The following is a 19,123-nucleotide window of genomic DNA, read 5'->3' as shown; positions in this document are numbered from 1 at the left end:
AATCCCACTGTTATGGGCCCATTTGGGAAGGGTGGGAATAATGAGAATTCTAGCTTTTTATAATAGTTTGGATGACTATGGAAACTGATTTTAAGTCTGCAAATGGAGTATAAGGACAGGCCTGCCTTTCTGGACAAATGTTCCTCTTAGAGCCTGGGAAAATTAATGCAAAGCAATTTTAGAGATGCTACTGTCCAATTATTTTTCCTCCTTGCTTTGTCACTTTTTTCTTTCAGTTAAAAATTGGTGCCTTGGCTTCCTTTCCTAGAAAATAATTCTCCTTGCAATAACAAAACAAAAACCAAAACAAACCTAGGTTTTGTTTTTGTTTTTGTTTTTGTTTTTGTTTTTGTTTTACTACCTAGGGGTATCTAGGAAGGAGGTTAACATATGTAGAAGAGAAGAGAGGAGGTAAAGGGCAAAAAGATCAGACCTGGTGTCTGTAGCAACTACTCAACTCTGCTGTTGTAGCAGGAAAGCAGCCACAGACAAGATGAAAACTAATGAGCACAACTGCATTCCAATCAAACTTTATTTAAAGTTTATTCAAAGTTTAAATTTTGTAAAATTTTCACATGTCACAAAATATTTTTTCTTTTTTAAAAAAAGTTGCTAAAACAACATCATTCTTAGCTAGTGGGCATACAGAAACAGCATTTGGGGATAGATCTGCCCGCTGTAATAGATGAAAAAATGGAAAGAAAGAATAAAGGGAAAGTTAAAGGGGAAAACAATTTTTTCATGGTGAAATCATGAGTCATATACAAATACAAAATGAATACATGTCAAAGATTTTATTTAACTCAAATGGGAGAATGGGTCAGATATTACAGCGGGTTCAAAGGGGAGTTCAAGCAATACACACACAAAATCAGGAATACTGAAATGAATTTACTCATAGATGCAAAATTGGTGTGATTGTCCACAGAGTGACAATCATTTGCATTCCTCTTGACAAAATTCATTTGCATTTCTAGAGACAAGATTCATCTTCACATTTCTGAGACTTCCAGAGTTACAAAATAGTTCAAAGACAACAAAAAGCCCAGGAATCTATATTCATAGCTACATTGGGGAAACCAAGACCACGTGCCAATTAAAAAATCAAGCATGGGGTATCCCTGGGTGGCTCAGTGGTTTAGTGCCTGCCCTTGGCCCAGGGTGTGATCCTGGAGTCCTGGGATCAAGTCCCACATCAGGCTCCCTGCATGGAGCCTGCTTCTCCCTCTGTCTGTGTCTCTGCCTCTCTCTCTCTCTCTCTCTGTGTCTCTCATGAATAAATAAATAAAAATCTTAAAAAAAAATCAAGCATGATGGGGGCGCCTGAGTGGTGCAGTTGGTTAAGCGTCTGACTCTTGGTTTGGGCTCAGGTCCTGATCTTTGGGTTGTGGGATCAAACCCTAGATAGCACTTTGAACTCAATGTGGAGTCTGCACCTTCTCCCCAACCCTCCTGCTCATGCTCTCTCTCTCTCTAAAAAATAAATAAGTAAATCTTAAAAAAAAAATCAAGCATGAAATCTTAAGAATGTCCGGGTTTCGGGGTGCCTGGGTAGCTCAGTCGGTTAAGCATCTGACTTTGGCTTAGGTCATGATCCCAGGGTCCTGGAATTGAGAGCAGTGTTGGCCTCCTGGCTCAGCAAGGAGCCTGTTTCTCCTCCCTCTGCCTCTGTGCCTCCCCACCTTGCTCGTATTCTCTCTCTCTCAAATAAATACAATCTTTTTTTTTTTTTTTAAAGAATGTCCTGGTTTAAAAAAAAAAAAAAAAGAATGTCCTGGTTTCAAAATATCACATTTATACCTTGTGCTGCTTTATAGGGAATGCTAAAAATTTATTTGTATCCAGTTTGTTCATAAAACACTGTACCATTTAGTAATATGGTACTCACAGAAACTTTATATTCCAACTCCTCTATCACAACAATACTATGTGTAGCCTAGAGGACTTTGTGTAGGAACAGAGGCAAGAGTAAAGTATCTTTCAAGAGGTAGATCACTCTCTCTCTCTCTCTCTCTGTCTCTCTCTCTCACACACACACACACACACACACACACACACACACACAATGTACATCACAGTCCCAACACATACTGGCAATGTGATCTTGGGGAAATAAATGAACATTTCTTAGTCTCAGTTTCTTCATCTGTTAAATGGAAATATTAATAGTACCTATTTCACAGGGCTGGTAAAAGAATTAAATGATGTGATAAACGACACACTTAAGTACAGCCTGGCACAGAGTAATCACACAATATGGTCATTATTTTTCTTTTAGATCAGGGCTTGATACTATCTAATATATCTGAAATTTGTCTAAGATCTCATTTTGGGCAGGCTTGATAAAGCTGTGAGTTCCTATTTTCTGGCATATTAGTATGATACTAATACAAGTTCCCTTTTCTAGGGGAAAACCGATAAACTTCATTCTCTAGATCCTGGCTGGAGTTGTAGCATGGACTTGCTAGAGGCCCCTGGGCTACCTCATCCATCAGAGGTATACGATGTGTCAACAGCAAGAGGAGAAACACCACCTGATCTTCCATAGGAATCAATATGTTCTTTAGATTAGACACAACCCTATAGTCTCCACTGAAGCTACACGAATATTATTTTCTCTTTAAAAGATTTTATTTATTTACTCATGAGAGACACACAGAGAGGCAGAGACATAGGCAGAGAGAAAGGAAGGCTCCCCACAGGGAGCCTGATGCAGGACTCGATCCCAGGACCCCGGGATCACAACCTGAGCCAAAGGCAGATGCTCAACCACTGAGCCAGGCATCCTTCCAATTATATTAGATCCTAATATAAGGAAACGTCATTTTTTTCTGGAAGATTATTAAAAATCTGGCATTTTCCACACTACAATGCACACAGAGGAAGAATTAAATTTGAACCTAATTTCATTTCAAGTAAATTATACACACTTAATTACATCTTTTCTGTTCAATTTACAGAGCAGTAGGCATTTAAGAAATTAGAATTGCTATACCTGCACTTCCAAATTGAACAAAACAAGAATCACTGAAATGACTTTTTTTAGAACCAGAAGAGGGTTTTTTTTTTTCCTTTTCTAGAATAGAACATTTTTCTATATGAAGAACTGGCATTTTTATTCCATACCCTACCTACTCATCACTCTGCTCAAATTATCTTTTCAATTCCTCAACTCAGTGGTTTGTTGGTTTTGTTTTGTTTTGTTTTGTTTTTTTTCTATTTATGGTAGATGAAAACCAACCCAGATGCTATAAAAATAGCATTAAGATGCAAACTGAAAGCTCATAAGAAAACCTTTGGGTTGAGGGCATTTCTGGCCGGGTTTTCCAATAAAACAAGTGTCCGTTAAGATGGACGTTCGAAACGTCCTTTATTTGACATTGGATTGCCCTCGTTTGCCCACTTGGTTGGTATAGGTGAATTTAATTTTCTCTTTTCTTTGTTCGATTATCAACTCTGCAGGCCCCTCTTCCATGGAAATCCATCCAACTTCAAGAGGACTCAGTAGGGCAGAACTGCTCCTGAAATGCCAAAATGGGGAAAACAGCTTGAGAATGTTATGAGGCAAGATAGACTGGCGTGAAAGATATTTTCATCTCCACTCACTGGGTGCCAACTCAGGACAAAGTTAGGAGAACGGTGCAGTATGTGCTGTAAATTAATACTGAATGGAACAGGTGAGTTAAGAATGGAGTAAGAATGGAAAAGTGAGTCAGAGTCAGACATAAAGTCACAGCATCATAACTGTATCCTCAAGAGAATCGTCCGTGGCGGTCACTGGCAAATTTCTGCCACTATTTAATGGTAAATTATTTCGTGCTATAAATAGTTGGGAGTTTGTGGATGGCACAATGTTCCTAGTATAAACGTAGATGGGAAAGTAGAGTTTAGTTTTTAATCCCACTCTGCCTCTTAAGTCACTGATTTCTATTGCAAACTGAAAGAGAGAAAATTATGTATGTGAAACATTAACAGTTTAGGGTGCATAATGGGGAAAAGAGGGTATTCTGTGGCAAGCACTTTATTTCAAAGCATTATAAAAAAAATACTGAAGGACAGTATTTTTTTTTCTGTTTCTATAGCAATCTTTCCATTTTTTCTTTTCTTATGAAAATGTCTTTTATATATATATAAACATATATGTATATTTATTTGTAAAATAGGTGAGGGCTTTAAAATGGAGATCTATATGATAGATCTTTGTCAATTCTATTTATACATGGCCTTGAAACCATCTCAGGTTCTTAGTTCTTAGCTTTCCTTTTCCATAAATACAAAAATGGAGATGATAAAATGATGGGAAATTTTAAATTTTTTTCTTATGCGTTTATTTGCTTTGTTTTGGGATTCCTGGGTGGATGTTTTTATCTCTGTGAAATATTACTAACACTGAGAACTTCAAAATATCCATGAGGCAATACCATGGAAGCTCAATCTATTGGGATGAAATAAAACTTTAAAAGAATGAGCCTCAAAAAACTTTAAAAGGATATCTTTCTATCTTAAAAGAATAAAAGCTATGTGTAAAAACTTTGTACTGCTGAGGGTATAGGGTAATAGGTGTGTATTGGTAACACCTTACTAAAAAGTCATGTATCAATACATACCAATAACTTCTAAAATGTTTGTATTAACTCAGGCTGCCATAACAAAATACCACACACTAGATGACTTAACCGAGGGAAATTTATTTTTCACATTTCTGGAGTGTGGCAGGCCAAGGCTAAGGCGTTAGCATGCTAGTTTCTGGGGAGAGGTCTCTTCCTGGCTTGTAGAGGACTGTTGTCTCTCTGTGTGCTCACATGGTGGTGGAGGCCACAGAGAGAGGAGAGATAGACTGCTCTCACCTCCCTAGTCCTATGGGATTAGACCTCACTCTTAAGACTTCATTTAACTTTACTTCCTAAAAGCCTTCTTTCCAGATACCATGACACTGGGAGTAAGAGCTTCAATTTATGAATTTTAGGGAGACACAACTCAGCTATAACAATGTTTATAACCTTTGACCCAGGAATTCAACTTCTAGGAACCCATCCTTTGTGTGATATTGAGGTAGGGGTGTGGTATGGGGAGAGGTAACCAGAATGTAGCCCTAAATGAATGCTTAAAAAATATTCATTATATTACCTACCATTTTAGGCAAGGAAAACACACACAGGCAAGGTGGGCATAGAATCACCTGAGTAAAACCATGAACTAAGTTACAAAAGCAGAATGCCATTTGATTTCCAGGTTGGCATCCAGGTAAACCAGAGCAGTGTCACAAATCCAAGGCAGGCCCAACAAGAAATTAATAAGCTAAAAAACGCAAGTCACAAACTAAAGGGGGGACCAATGCAAAAGAAGGTCCAAGTAGAGAGACAGTGCAACTGCATAATTCTCAGAGCCTGGTTTAAGTATTCACCAAACCATGTTTTTGTTTGTTTGTTTTACATTATATGGGTAACCTAAGCCTGAACATTCCATGATGATAACCTCTTTTGGCTTTTGCTTTTTTTTTTTTTTTGAGTGAGAGAGAGCGTGGGTGCAAATGGGGCATGGGAGGGACAGAGGGAGAGAGAGAATCTCAAGCAAACTCCACACCCAGCATGGAGCTTGATGCAGGGCTAAGTCCCATGACTCTCAGATCATGACCTGAGCTGAAATGAAGGGTCAGATGCTCAACCAACTGGGCCATCCAGGTGCCCCGTTGCTTTTGTGCTTTCAAAAACAGTTATAAGTGACACTATTTCAGAATGAATGAAGTTATACTTAATGCACAGAATAACAGTAACATTCTGAAAAAAATGTGTTTTTCTTAATGTTCTCTAGCTATTTCATCTATTTGCATGGCTTTAGTATCATCTCAATAAAGACAACTCACAAGAGGTGCCTGGGTGGCTCACTCAGTTAGGCATCTGCCTTTGGCTCAGGTCATGATCTTGGGGCTCTGGGATCAAGCGCCACATCAGGCTCTCGGCTCAGTGGAAAGCCTACTTCTTCCTCTGCCTCTGCTACTCTCTCTGCTTGTGCTCTCTTACTCTCTCTCTCTCTCAAATAAATAAAATCATTAAAAAAAGAGAGAGACAACACAGAAATCTGTTATCTGTTTAAAAAAATAAAAGATTTATTTTAGAGAGAGAGAATCCTCAAGCAGATTCCCCACTGAGCACAAAACCTGACATGGGGCTTAATCCTAGGACCTTGAGATCATTATCTGAGCCGAAATCAAGAGGCAGCTGCTCAGCTGACTGAGCTACCCAGGCACCCAACAAATTTTTCACCCTTAAGACCTGGCCCAAATAGGGTCACTGCCCCCATATCTATGGTTTCAGTTACCCAAGGTCAACAATGGTCCAGAAGTAGATGAGCCTCACTTTGACACATGGTCAGGTCAGTTGTAGCCTAACTATGTCACAATACCTATGTCGTTCACCTCACTTCATGTCATCACAATGAATGTTGGCCTTTTATCATTTCACATCATCACAAGAAGAGTTAAGAACAGTACAAAAGATATTTTGAGAGAGAGACCACATTTGCATAACTTTTACTATAGTGTTATAATTGTTCTATCTTGTTATTAGTTATTGTTAATCTCTTACTGTGCCTAATTTATACATTAAACCTTATAATATAGGTATGTATGTATAGCAAACAACATAGTAGATATAGGATTCAGTCTTATCCACCATTTCAGGCATCCAGTGGGGGTGTTGGAACATGTCCTCCTTAGATAAAGTGGGACACGTCTTACAAATACAGTAATGCCTGGCCAGATGCTTGACGACCATCTCCCTCCGAGTGAATCATCACCTCCTGGGAAACGTGCCTACCACTCTGTGATCTTTATCTCTCTCCACAGCATTCCCACCCATGAAGAACCTCAAAGCTGTCTTTGATTCTTGTGTCTTACCCACCATCCTCTTCCATCTGCATTTCCCACTCAGCCTTGGACTGATACTAAACTGAGTTAATTAATGGATAATCGTTACGTATTTTTGCTTTTTATTTTTTTATTCTACAGAAGAGATATAATTTGGGGTCGTACCAAGCAATATATTCATTTTTTTTGGCACTTTAGGAACAAATAAGAGATGCATGTATGTTTTAGACTGTTCTGGCTGCTATAACAAAAATACCATAGACTGGTTGGTTAAACAATAAACATTTCTGACAGTTTTTGAGTCTGGGAAGTCTGAGCTCAAGGTACCAGTAGATTCAGTGTCTGGTGAGAGCCTGCATCCTGGTTCACAGAGGGCCATTTTTTTCTGTCTCTCACATGGCTGATGGGAATGAAAGAGCTCCTTGCAGTCTCTTTTATAATGGCACAAAATCCCATTCATGAGAGCTCCACCTTCATGACCTAATCACCTCCCAGAGGCCCCACCTCCTAATGGTGATATTGGAGGTTGGGATTTCAATCTACAAATTGAAGGAGATACAGCCATTCTGTCCATAACAATGTAGTCGCATAGTTAGGGTATGTGTATTCAAGAATGATACTAGTCTGTTAAAAAAAAAAAGGCTTGTGATAGCTCTCTCTTGCTTTTCCCTGTGAAATAGAAAGCAGTCACTTACTAAAAGTCACAACCAAGGGGTGGAGACTATGCCAGGAGTAATAGTGACAGATAAATACAACTGTGCTTTCATTTTTCAAGAGCAGTTGTGTTCTAAAGCAAGAAGCTTTAGGCTTTTTGGTCTCTGGGCTACATTACACTTTTAGGACCTACTGAGGATCCTGAAGAGCTTTGTCCATGTGAGTTTTAATTATCAATACTTAATGTACTGGAAATTGAAAAACTGAGAAGTTATTTTATTGATTTGAAGATAGCACTGAGGAGCACATTGCATATTAACATTAATATCATTCTAGCATTATTATTATATTAGTATGATTTTTACATCACAGAGACCCTGAGAAAACTACTGTCCTAAAATTTCAGTTTGTTCCAGAATGTGAAAGAGCATAATTAAGCATAAAACTTTGCAAGTGAATTTATTTGCTTTGATTTATAATACCCGAGTCTCAAATAAAAGCTATGAAATGTCAAAATTTATAACAAAATTTTCTCGATTCTGATGGTCTTGCTTCCTGGGCTTACTGATTAGTGGCTTCATCCAAAATAACAAAGTTTATTATTTCCCCTATGTGTAATCTGCCTATATGGCAAAGAGTCTGTGTCATAGTATAGTGATTTTCTTTGCTTCATCTTCACTTTATTATATCCTTGATTACTCAAGAAAAAGGAAAACAAAGGTTCTCACTGGTCTTTATAAGAATCTGTGCTTATTTTTTATATATTTCTTTTATAAGTAAATAATAGAAACTTATTTCTCATGGTTCTGGAGACTTGGATGTGAAGTCTAAGATCAAGGTGCTGGCAGATTCTGCTTGGTGAGGATCCACTTCCTGGTTCAGAGATGGCCAATTTTATTCTATGATTATTACTTAAAAATTTTTTTTAAAGATTTTATTTATTTGACTGAGAGAGAGAGCACAAGCAGGGGGAGCCACGGTAGAGGGAAAGGGAGAAGCAGGCTCTTCGATGAGCAGAGAGCCCGATGGGGGCTCCATCCCAGGACCCTGGGATCATGACCTGAGCTAAGGACAGACACTTAATGACTGAGCCATCTGGGTGCCCCTTTTGTGATCACTTTTTTTTTTTTAAAGATTTTATTTATTTGACAGAGGGAGAGGGGGAGAGAGAGAGAGCACAAGCAGGCTCCCCAGTGAACAGAGAGCCCCATGCAGGGCTCAATCCCAGGACCCCAAGACCATGACCTGAACCAAAGGCAGATGCTTAACCAACTGAGCCACCCAGGTGCCCCTGTGATCATTTTTAAATGTTATATTGGCACTTTGGTTAAATAGTTTCACAGGCACCCATTATCCTTTTTTTTTAATTAAGATTTTATTTATTTATTCATGAGAGACACAGAGGGAGGCAGAGACATAGGCAGAGGGAGAAGCAGGCTCCTTGTGGGGAGCCCAATGTAGGACTCAATCCCCAGACCAGGATCACACCCTGAACTAAAGGCAGACAGATGCTTAACAGGTGAGCCACCCAGGCATCCCCCCATTATCCTATCTTAATCAAGTCCCCACATTTCCTTTAAAGACATTTTTCATTGCTTTCTCACAACTAGATGTGACCTATAAAAGACATTTTTAAAAATTTTGTATACTAAACCTATCTCTGAGATTTCCTAGAGGGCTCTTGGAAAAGCACAAAGGTTTGTTCTTTTACTTTATTATAAAAAAGAGAGATATTAGTAATAATTAAGTTTGTTTGATGTGTTACAATAGAAAAAGTTGCATAGGAATATCTGTCAAGTAAGAAAGTACACAGAGCCCGGCCTAGGTTAAATATGCATAAGTACAATGTTATCAATATAAAAATTTCAGAAATCAAATGCTATATTAGAAATTCCTGGAGGTTTGTTAATGCCCATGCTGACCATAATGTTTGATATTCAGGGTGAATACAAAAGCCTTATGAAATAGTTATTTAATGTTCCCTGATTAAAAAAATTCAGTATCCACCATTCTAATAATGCAGATTATGGTAATAAATTAGTGTGAGGATGGCTTGGCCCAAGGTGGTTTGGGGGTTGTAACAAAGTCAATTTCTGGAAAAACGTTGAGGGCAGAGCCTATAGATTTTTACTTGGAATTGAACAGGGATTAGTGAGAAAAAGAGAGTAGTCAAAGCCATCGTCCAAGGTTGTCGGCTTAAGCAAGTGGTGGAATTGAGATGCCTTTAATAAGATGAAGAAGACCATATAGGAGCACCTGGTTTGGGAGAAACTACAAAGAATTTCAAATTGGATCTGTTAAATATCAAGTTATTGATAATAAATAATGTTAATACAAATAAATATAAATGTATAATATAAATAGATAATAAACATATTTATATATGTAACCATATCCTAAACATGTTACAAATATTAACATATTTAATCTCTGCCTCCTCCTCAACTACTGAAATTTGCATTGGAACAGGAAGCCTGTTCCAGGAAGAGAGCTATTAACAGAGACTCCCCTTTACCTAAGAAACTTACCAGCATAATAGGGTAACCCTGTTTTTCCAAATATCTCCTTTCTCCTTCCTGTTAATGGCCTACCTCTCCTTTGTTTGTCTGACCCTACTCCTCTCCTTAGCTCTGATAAGATTCATGTTGCCTCATTGTCTTTGGAATTTCCAGGATGTGTGGATTCCCTGCACATACGCCCATTACATTTGATTTTCTCCTGCTTCATGTCAGTTTGATTCTAAGTCCAGCCAGAAGTACCACAGGGCAGAGGAGTCTTTCTCCCTGAGGGAGTTTTTTACAGACCCCAAAATTTCAATGTAACATTCAAATTGTAGTATCTAAAATTCAATATGGTACTGGAAGGAAGGTCAATCAAAACTACAAGTACAGTGAAAAAATTTCAGAGTGGTCCCTCCCACATTTTAATTTTTTTTTTTCAAAAGCAAGAGTGTACCTCCAAAAGCTGGTACAAGTTTTTAAGTCAAGCATGTATTAGCACAGGACAACAATCTCTATTCCCAAGGGAGATTGCAACACTCGTCTTTGTTCACCAGATGTGGTCCAGCCTTTAGATCATTTCCCAGTTAATCTCTCTCCAGTACTAATGTTGACTGATCAGTCAACGTCCAAGTGAGGGGTTTTGGAATAGAGCAAGAGACATAGATTGGATAAGTCCAAAGAACAGAGCTATGTGGACTCAGTGCTCATTTTCCCAAACAGTAAGGTACAGTAACCTGTTTACTTTTTGTTATATTGGTCATGCCAATCTGAATAAGCAGATCGGTGGGTTTCTAGGACTTTCCCACTTGCTAAAGCATGTTAAATGGAGCTGTGTCAAAACCTGTATTTGCATCTCAGAAACCTAAGTAGCTGGGAAAAACTAGCAAATTGTTTTGTTTTTATATATATGAATCAAATCTGAATAGGACTTGATTTTTAGTTTAAATATTATAGTGCTCAGGTTAGCTATCTGTTGGATTAAATGTCAGGCATATCCTTAATTTACTAAATTAGTGTTCAAGTCTGTAATTGAAGTAATCCCTTTGATAATGTATCCTTAAGGCAAGGGAATACTTTGACTTAATTAAAAAGAGAATGTCAGTTGATGAGTCTGTCTTTTCAGAGAATGTCTCCTTGCAGATATATTGAATCAAAGAAATAATAATCAGCTCAGTGAAACCTTACTGTTAGAGAACATATTTGTAATTTTTAAATGAATATATCATTTGTGTAATTAGGCAATGTGAGTCTGTCACATTTGCTCTGATGGAGAAAATAGGTTTTCTGATACTAGCACAGACTCTGATCTTATCCTGAACTATAATCTTAGAGAATTCTCCTAACCAATGTTTGCTTCAGTTTATTTTTATCATAGAGGGGTAATTCATTAAACACAACATTTTTAAGAGAACTTTTAACACACAAGGTTTTTAATTTTTGTTTTTGTTTATGTTAGTAATACTCTAGGAGTAAGTCCCGGTTTCTCTTCTCCTGGCCTGTCAAAACCAGCTTTATGATTTTGGCAAGTTATTTAACTACAGATTCTTTCACGTATAAAATGTCAAGTCTGATCTTCAATGTTGGTATCCAGATCTATTTTTCAGTGAGTATTTGTTTTATTTAAAGATCATCTTTTGTTTTCTAAATATTGAAGATGTTACTCTTCATATTAAGTTGACCTTTTTTAAAGATTTTATTTATTTGAGAGAGAGAGACAGAGACAGAGCAGGAGTAGGGAGGAGGGGGAGAAGCAGACTCCCTGCTGAGCAGGGAGCCTGACATGGGACTCGATCCCAGGACCTGGAGATCATGACCTGTGCCAAAGGCAGATGCTCAACCTACTGAGCCACCCAGGTGCCCCGTAAGCTGATCTTTTATTCCTATATATTGAGATCTAAAAGTTCAAAGTTGGAATAATACTGTCAGGAAAACAGAGGAGCTGGGAAAGACTGGAAAATGGACAGAGTACTAAGTATCCTGTTCAGAACATTCTGCTGGGTTATTGTTACCTTTCGTTGTCTCTGAGCTATTTTGTAACTTTGTACAATGGAAAATACAGTTAGTGATTCTAAGGATTCTTGCCTAAAGATGTGCAGATTGGGTCCACTGAAATGCAATTGACCATTGCCTTTGGATAGGAACATGGTTTATGTTCATTTGAAAATTCATTTCAACATCCCTAATTGCTCTATACGTCTAGTTCTTTGAATTCTTCTTTGCATCAGTTATAACACTGTATTGGTTTCCTCATTAACTAATAAGTTAAATAAAATCTTGGACATATGAGCATTTCATATTTGTATTAGGGTAATGATTAAAGGATAATTAAGAAATTATCCTTTAATTTACCTACATAATTAGATTACTGCAAGGATTAAGTAAGATGTTGCCAGCGTGTTAAGTACTAGGCACAGTGCCTGTGACCTAATGATGATGGTTATTCATGTTTAGTCTACTGAGCAAGTGAACTTTGGTTCCAGCCAAGAGTGTCTTCCTCACAGCTAGCTGGTAAGGATTCAAAATAACAAAGGCTTTGGCTGAGGTGGTTTGAAGATAATTAAAACTACAGGTACTTGAGAAAAGGACTTAAATATCAACAAACTCCATCTATTTTGTTAAAAATGTTCAAATATCAATCTCACTTAAAATCATGTTTGATTCATATTAAATACTTTCAAAAGCAGTGAAGGAACTAGCAGAGATTAAGTTACCACCTGAAGTGCATATGGATGCAGAGGCTCAAGAAAACCACCTGAAAAAACATGCAGAATTTGAAAGGAACCAGCTCTCACTGCTCACAGTTCTGTCACTAATTGAAGTCATCCACTTGCTGAAGATCCACGAATAATATGGCTTTTGTCACCAAGGGGGAAGATATAAGATGGATTAGCAGATAAGAGTCAAAATAAACTTCCAACTGCCCTATTGTAGCTTATCTTACCACCAAAATAAATGTTGCATTGCAGAGAAGTAAAGGATATTTTATTTAGGTGTGTATTTTCCAGTTACCCTACAGAACAAAGAAATCTGAACTGGCTACATACAGTTAAAGATCCAGTTTCAACAAATAGGAAGGCACCCTAATTACAAGCTTATTATACACTAGAGCAGGTTTTCTGGGAACAAGACTGGCTTTCATCAAGATATATAAAGCAGATTGTTGAGAAGATTAAGTGAGATGGGTTGGGGCACCTGGGTGGCTCAGTCGGTCCGGCATCTGCCTTCAGCTCAGGTCATGATCCCAAAGTCCTGGGATCGAGCCCCGCATGAGGCTTTCTGCTCAGTGGGGAGCCTGCTTCTCCCTCTCCCCACCCTCCACTCATGCTCTCTCCCTCTCTCTCAAATAAATAAGTAAAAGCTTTTAAAGAAAATGAGTGAAATGAGTTGAAGGAGCAGGAGGAACATCCCCCTCCCCCAATTTCTTCCCCTCAATACCACGATGAGCAAAATATACAACCACTACCACCACCACAAAGGAAATAAATAAATTCAATAAACATTTATTAAATACTGCTTATGTGCCAAGTACTCTTGTAGCCAAAAAAATCTCTACCGTGGTGAAGCTCACCTTGGCAGTGAGCAAGGAGCATGGTTGTAGAGACAATCAGCAGGATAAATGAAGAAATAAATGATAAATAAGAGTCATGGGTGCTATGGAGAAAGATGTGAACAGCAAAGGGAAGGTCTGAGGGCTATAGTTTTAAAAAGCCTGGTCAGAGAAAGTCACTTTGAGAGGATATTTGAACAAATACTTTTATTTTAAAGATTTTATTTATTTACTCATGAGAGACACAGAGAGAGAGAGAGGCAGAGACACAGGCAGAGGGAGAAGCAGGCTCCATGCAGGGAGCCTGACGTGGGACTCAATCCCCGGTCTCCAGGATCACGCCCTGGGCTGAAGGCAGGCGCCAAACCACTGAGCAACCCAGGCTGCCGGAACAAATACTTTTTTTTTTTTTTTTAAAGATTTTATTTATTCATTCATGAGAGACACACAGAGAGGCAGAGAGAGAAGCAGATTCCTCACAGGGAGTCCGAAGCAGGACTCGATGCCAGGACCCCGGGATCACAACCTGAGCCAGGGGTAGATGCTCAACCACTGAGCCACCCAGGCATCCCTGAACAAAGACTTAAAGAGCAAACCCTAAAGATACAAGGTGGGATGGGAGGAGGGGAGAATGTTCTGGGTAGAAGTCTCTGAGGCAGGGCGATGCCTGGTGCACTTGAGAAACAAAAAGGAGGCCATCTGGACTCAGCAGAATGAGGGAGGAGGAGAGAATTGGATGAGGTCAGGGAGGTAACAGGTGAGCATGGAGGCAGATCCATATAAGCCCAGGGAACCAGTGTAAGGTCTTTGACTTTGCTCTCAGAGTATGGGGTGCCACTGGAGAACTTTAAATAATGGAGTGGTATGACCTGATGTCAATTTTAAATGAATCGTCAGAGGAAAAACAATAGCGACTGCAATCAAATAATGAAAGAATCAACAAGAAATAAAAGAATCTATAGAGGGAGAAAATGGGAAGTACTTGGCTCTCAGCCTGCTCTTATGCTTCCCCCACCAACCCCAATAGCCTCCCCCGCCAAAAAAAAAAAAATTAAAAAATGTCCTCTTCTAAAACGCAATAACCAAGTGAAGTGAGAATTAGGAAAACAGTTGTTTTGGGATTCTGTACCCAATTCCAATGTGTGAAGGGGAGACTGCTTCCCCCACATTTCTTAGGACACTAACCAGATGTCCTACAATTCAACTAAATTCTGATGCTCTCTACCTGGAGACAGCATCAAATTCCACAGGTAAGGGTTCGGTCCCACAAGGCTGCCCTGCTCTTCACACACCAACTGCACACCCAGATTGGTACTTGCACCCCTGACCAATTGGCTATAAATCAGAGGTTCCCTAGACCTCCTCTTTAGGTTCAATTACTTTGCTAGAGTAGCTCACAGAACTCAGGAAACCCATTTATACACAAGATTATCAGTTTATGACAAAGGATATTAAAAGATACAAATCAATAGCCAGATGAAAAGATACACCGGACAAGGCCCCAAACAAAGGAGCTTCTGTCTTTCTGGAGTTTGGAGCCCGACATGTTGGCACATGGGAGCATTCTGATTCCCCAATATGGAAGCTCTCTGAATCCCCTCCTCTTTGGGTTTTTAGTGGTGGCTTCCTTACATAGGCATGATTGATGAACTCATTGGTCATTGGTGATTGATTCCTCCAATACTACTCTCCTCCCCGGAAATCAGAGGGTGGAACTGAAAGTTCCACCCTCTATTCTTGGTTGGTTCCCCTGGCAACCAGTCCTCTTTCTTAGGTGCTTTCCAAAAGTCACTCATTAACATAAACCCAACTGTGGTGGAAAGGGACTGGTAATGAATATGGAAACACGCACTGCATCTTGATGGCTTTGAAGCATTTGCAGGAGATGAGGACTAGAGACCACGTATTATAACAAAAGATGCTCCTCTTGCTCTTATTGCTCAGGAAATTCTAAGGGTTTTATGAACTGTGAGTCAGGAACTGTGGATAAAAACCAAATGTATATGAGAAATATATTCTGGTCATCTGAATGACCAACTACATATATTTTCCATATATTGCAATATCTCACTGTTGTTGGGAGGCGAGGGAGAGATGAATAATGAGCCCCCACTATCTCTGGTGGGCTGCTCTGAATCGAGGGAAAGAGTCCAAAGGTTGAATAAGCAGATGTAATGCACTTTGGAAAAAGAGTCAAGAAGTCACCACATTATATCAGGTGAGACAGAGGCACTCAAGTCTTAGCAAAAGGCAGTAGCTTGGTAACTGCAAATATCCTATGGAGGGAAGAGTGGAATATAGCATGCAAGGGGCACAGAGCTACCTTACAGTAAAACATAGCTCAAGAATGGAATAAGGAAGGGTAATATTGGCCCAAGGAAAATTATTCCAAAGTCTCAAACTAGGTAATTACAGCCAAAGTAAAAAAAAGAAAGAAAGAAAGAAAGAAAGAAAGAAAGAAAGAAAGAAAAAGAAAGAAAGAAAGATTAATAGAATAGACACTAGTGAGAATTGAATTACTCACATAGAGAAGTGTCAGATAATCAGAGTAAATGCATTTCAAAAATAATAGAGAAAATAAAGCAATAAATGAAGCGACAAGATCCAGAACACCGACCAAGATAATTTGATCATGAATTTCTCTCCATGAAATAGAGACCCATCAGATGGTACAGATGTGCACAAAAATATAATTCAGGAAGCATATCCCATAAACAAGAAAAAGGCTGCATTTCCAAATTAAAAAGAACATACTCTTTTTTTTTTTTTTCCAGGAAAGTCTGAGAGAGAATGCTCAAATGCCACATGATGACTGAATCTCAAGGACAGAGGAATCCTTTAGACATCCAGGCAGAAAGAGCAAATTATCTTCAAGAGGGGAAAAATAAAACTGGCCTTCAGCTTGTCTGTCGCCACATTCAGGTCCAAAGACAAGGAAGCCAAGTCCTCCTGAGTGTTGCTCAGAGTGGGATCCACAGGTCAGTAGCATGGGAATACCTGGACCCTTGTTAGACATGCAGAACTCAGAGCCAATGCCAGGTGTCCCAAATCTTCATTTTTAACAGTTCCCAGGTAATATGTACACATATTAAAGTCTGAGAATTAGTGATCTGCAATGCCTTCCCGGAAAGAAGGTGTCAGCAGGAGTATTCTCATTCAATTAGTGAGCCATTCATTCTATTTATATGGTCATATTTTCAAATGTGACATGACTTACTGGAGTGCAGCTGCACCAGGAGCCTTTCTGAAGGCTTGATAACATAATTCAGATGTCTCAAAGAATTCAGGAACTAAGAAACAAGAAGTGAAAGCCCAGTGTTAAGTTTGAGTCTGTTTGATCAGAGAGCAAAACAACCCCCAGGATTACAGTGAACAGGAATGTGAATGCGGTAAGCCGGATGGTGTACAAGTGATGTAACTCACCACAGGGAAGATGAGAGGAAGAGTATCCCTACAGCTCACAGCACCCAGTCTATAAATACTTCCTAAATTTGAAGGCTGAAGTGTTTTAAAAAAACATAATGACTCCAATAGCTTAATATTTTAATTTTTATTTATTTTTTATTTGTAAAGATTTTATTTATTTATGCATAAGAGACATAGAAAGAGAGAGGCAGAGACACAGGCAGAAGGAGAAGCAGGCTCCATGCAGGGAGCCCGACGTGGGACTCGATCCCGGGTCTCCAGGGTCAGGCCCTGGGCTGAAGGTGGTGCTAAACTGCTGAGCTACCCAGGCTGCCCAAGCTTAATATTTTTAATATTTATACCTGTACCTTTTTTTTATTATTAACCTTAGAGACATATTTTAGGAAATGAGTTTTCCTATGGTAAAAAGACATGTAAAGTTCAACAATTCTAATTTCACTTCCTTTTATTTTTCTTACTCTAAATTCAAGAAATTGTAACATTTTATTTAATTGATTTACCTTTTTTAGAAAGAGAGTGTGTGAGGGAGGCGAGAGGAACAGAGGTAGAAGAAAGAAAGGATCTTAAGCAGGCTGCACGCCCAGTGGGGTGGTTGGGCTAGCCCGATGGATAGGAAAGAAAGTAAACTTGAAAATCAAAAGCGAAACTAGGGACAATGTGGACCACTTCATAAGGATAAAATATTTAATTTAAAAGGAAGGAAACCATTTTACAGTTTATGTACACTTAATAATACAGTCTAAAAATACATAAAGAAAAAAGAACCACAGAAGAAAGAAGAATATCCATAAATCGTACTGTGGGAAAAAAAGAAAAAAACAACCTTTGAGTAACTGACGCAATAAATAAAAAGTTAGGACAGAGAGATATAAAAGATTTGAAAAACATGACTAACAAAACTTGAATAGATACTTATAAAAGCATTGCTTGTAACAACCATAGATTGCACATTCTTTTCAAGAATATAACATACAGGGATCCCTGGGTGGCGCAGCGGTTTGGCGCCTGCCTTTGGCCCAGGGCGCCATCCTGGAGACCCGGGATCGAATCCCACATCGGGCTCCCGGTGCATGGAGCCTGCTTCTCCCTCTGCCTGTGTCTCTGCCTCTCTCTCTCTCTCTGTGACTATCATGAATAAATAAATAAAATCTTTAAAAAAAAAAAAAGAATATAACATACTTCTCCCCAGATACTCCTGTATATTCTGGAACAATGCATGGGTGTGTGCACCATATTTATATTTATATTTATAAAAGAATGTTTATAGCAGCATTATTTATAAGAGCCAAAAGGTAGAAACAACTCGACTACCTCTCAACAACAGAATGAATGAGGGTAAATCTGTAAAAGGAATATTATAAGACAATCAAAATGAACTACAGTCAGACAGGCCAATGTGGATATATTACATAAACATCTTCAGAGGAAAAAAAAAAAGCAAGAAACGTAAGGAGAGATAAAGAATGCTTGCATGTATATAAAATACAATAAAGGGCAAAATGCAATAGTCCTCTTTAGACTCTTAGAGATATAAAGAAAATCAAGGAACTGATTTCCATAAAAGTCAGAATACCAGAATAGCGATTAATTCTGGAAGGAGGAAAAACTGTAATCGGGAAAATACCTTCTGTAGTGACAGTAATGTTCTCTTTCTTGATGTAGATGGTGGTGATCTTATTTATAAGAATTTATGAAGACGTACCTGTTAAGTTGAATAAAAGCTTCTATACGTATATCATGTTCCATTTTTTTTTTACACTTGAACACCTGATCTATTTTTAATTTATCCTGAAGTATATCTAAGGATGGGGTTCAACTTTAGCTTTTTTTCATATGGCTATCCAGATATCACAATCCTCCTTATTTAAAAAATCAACCCCTCCCTCACTAATATGCAGTGTGTCTATATTGATTGTATACTAGATTTAACAGGCAACTGGATCTAATAAAAGAACTATGTTTTTTCCAGTGGCCCATTATTCATGCACTAATACAGAGATGGCTTAGTTTTTTCTTTTTTTTTTCTTTCTTTCTTTCTTTTTTTTTTTTTTTTTTTTTTGGCTTAGTTAAAGAAGCTTTAGAGCCAAGATTCTCAACCTCTGCAGTATTGTCATTATGGACAAGATCATT

General features: G+C 38.5%; 2 long non-coding RNA genes across 5 annotated transcripts in view; one reads left to right on the top strand and one right to left on the bottom strand.

Annotated features, from left to right (window-relative positions):
* The window catches only part of LOC144286761 (uncharacterized), a 48,933-nt gene that overhangs the window by 3,341 nt on the left and 26,469 nt on the right, over window positions 1-19,123 (bottom strand). Inside the window, exons 4-5 of one of the 3 annotated variants that reach the window (XR_013354724.1) lie at window positions 16,785-16,857; window positions 519-3,521 (exon numbers count right to left, since the gene is read on the bottom strand). The exons of 1 other annotated variant lie outside the window; for it this stretch is intronic. This is a non-coding gene — a long non-coding RNA (uncharacterized LOC144286761). Of the gene's footprint in view, window positions 1-518; window positions 3,522-16,784; window positions 16,858-19,123 lie in introns of those variants that run through there. One more of the 3 variants, XR_013354722.1, reaches the window with a different exon arrangement.
* LOC144286762 (uncharacterized) lies at window positions 3,286-18,761 on the top strand. 2 transcript variants are annotated; one of them, XR_013354725.1, is made up of 4 exons: window positions 3,286-3,677; window positions 11,477-11,623; window positions 16,342-16,545; window positions 18,656-18,761. It is a non-coding gene; the product is annotated as an uncharacterized LOC144286762 (long non-coding RNA). The 2 variants fall into 2 exon arrangements; XR_013354726.1 differs by lacking the exon at window positions 3,286-3,677 and adding an exon at window positions 9,921-10,744.

This window comes from Canis aureus, chromosome 16, assembly GCF_053574225.1.
Source record: "Canis aureus isolate CA01 chromosome 16, VMU_Caureus_v.1.0, whole genome shotgun sequence".
NCBI lineage: Eukaryota > Metazoa > Chordata > Mammalia > Carnivora > Canidae > Canis > Canis aureus.
Note: the sequence above shows the minus strand (reverse complement) of the source record. Positions and strands in the feature narration are given on the sequence as shown.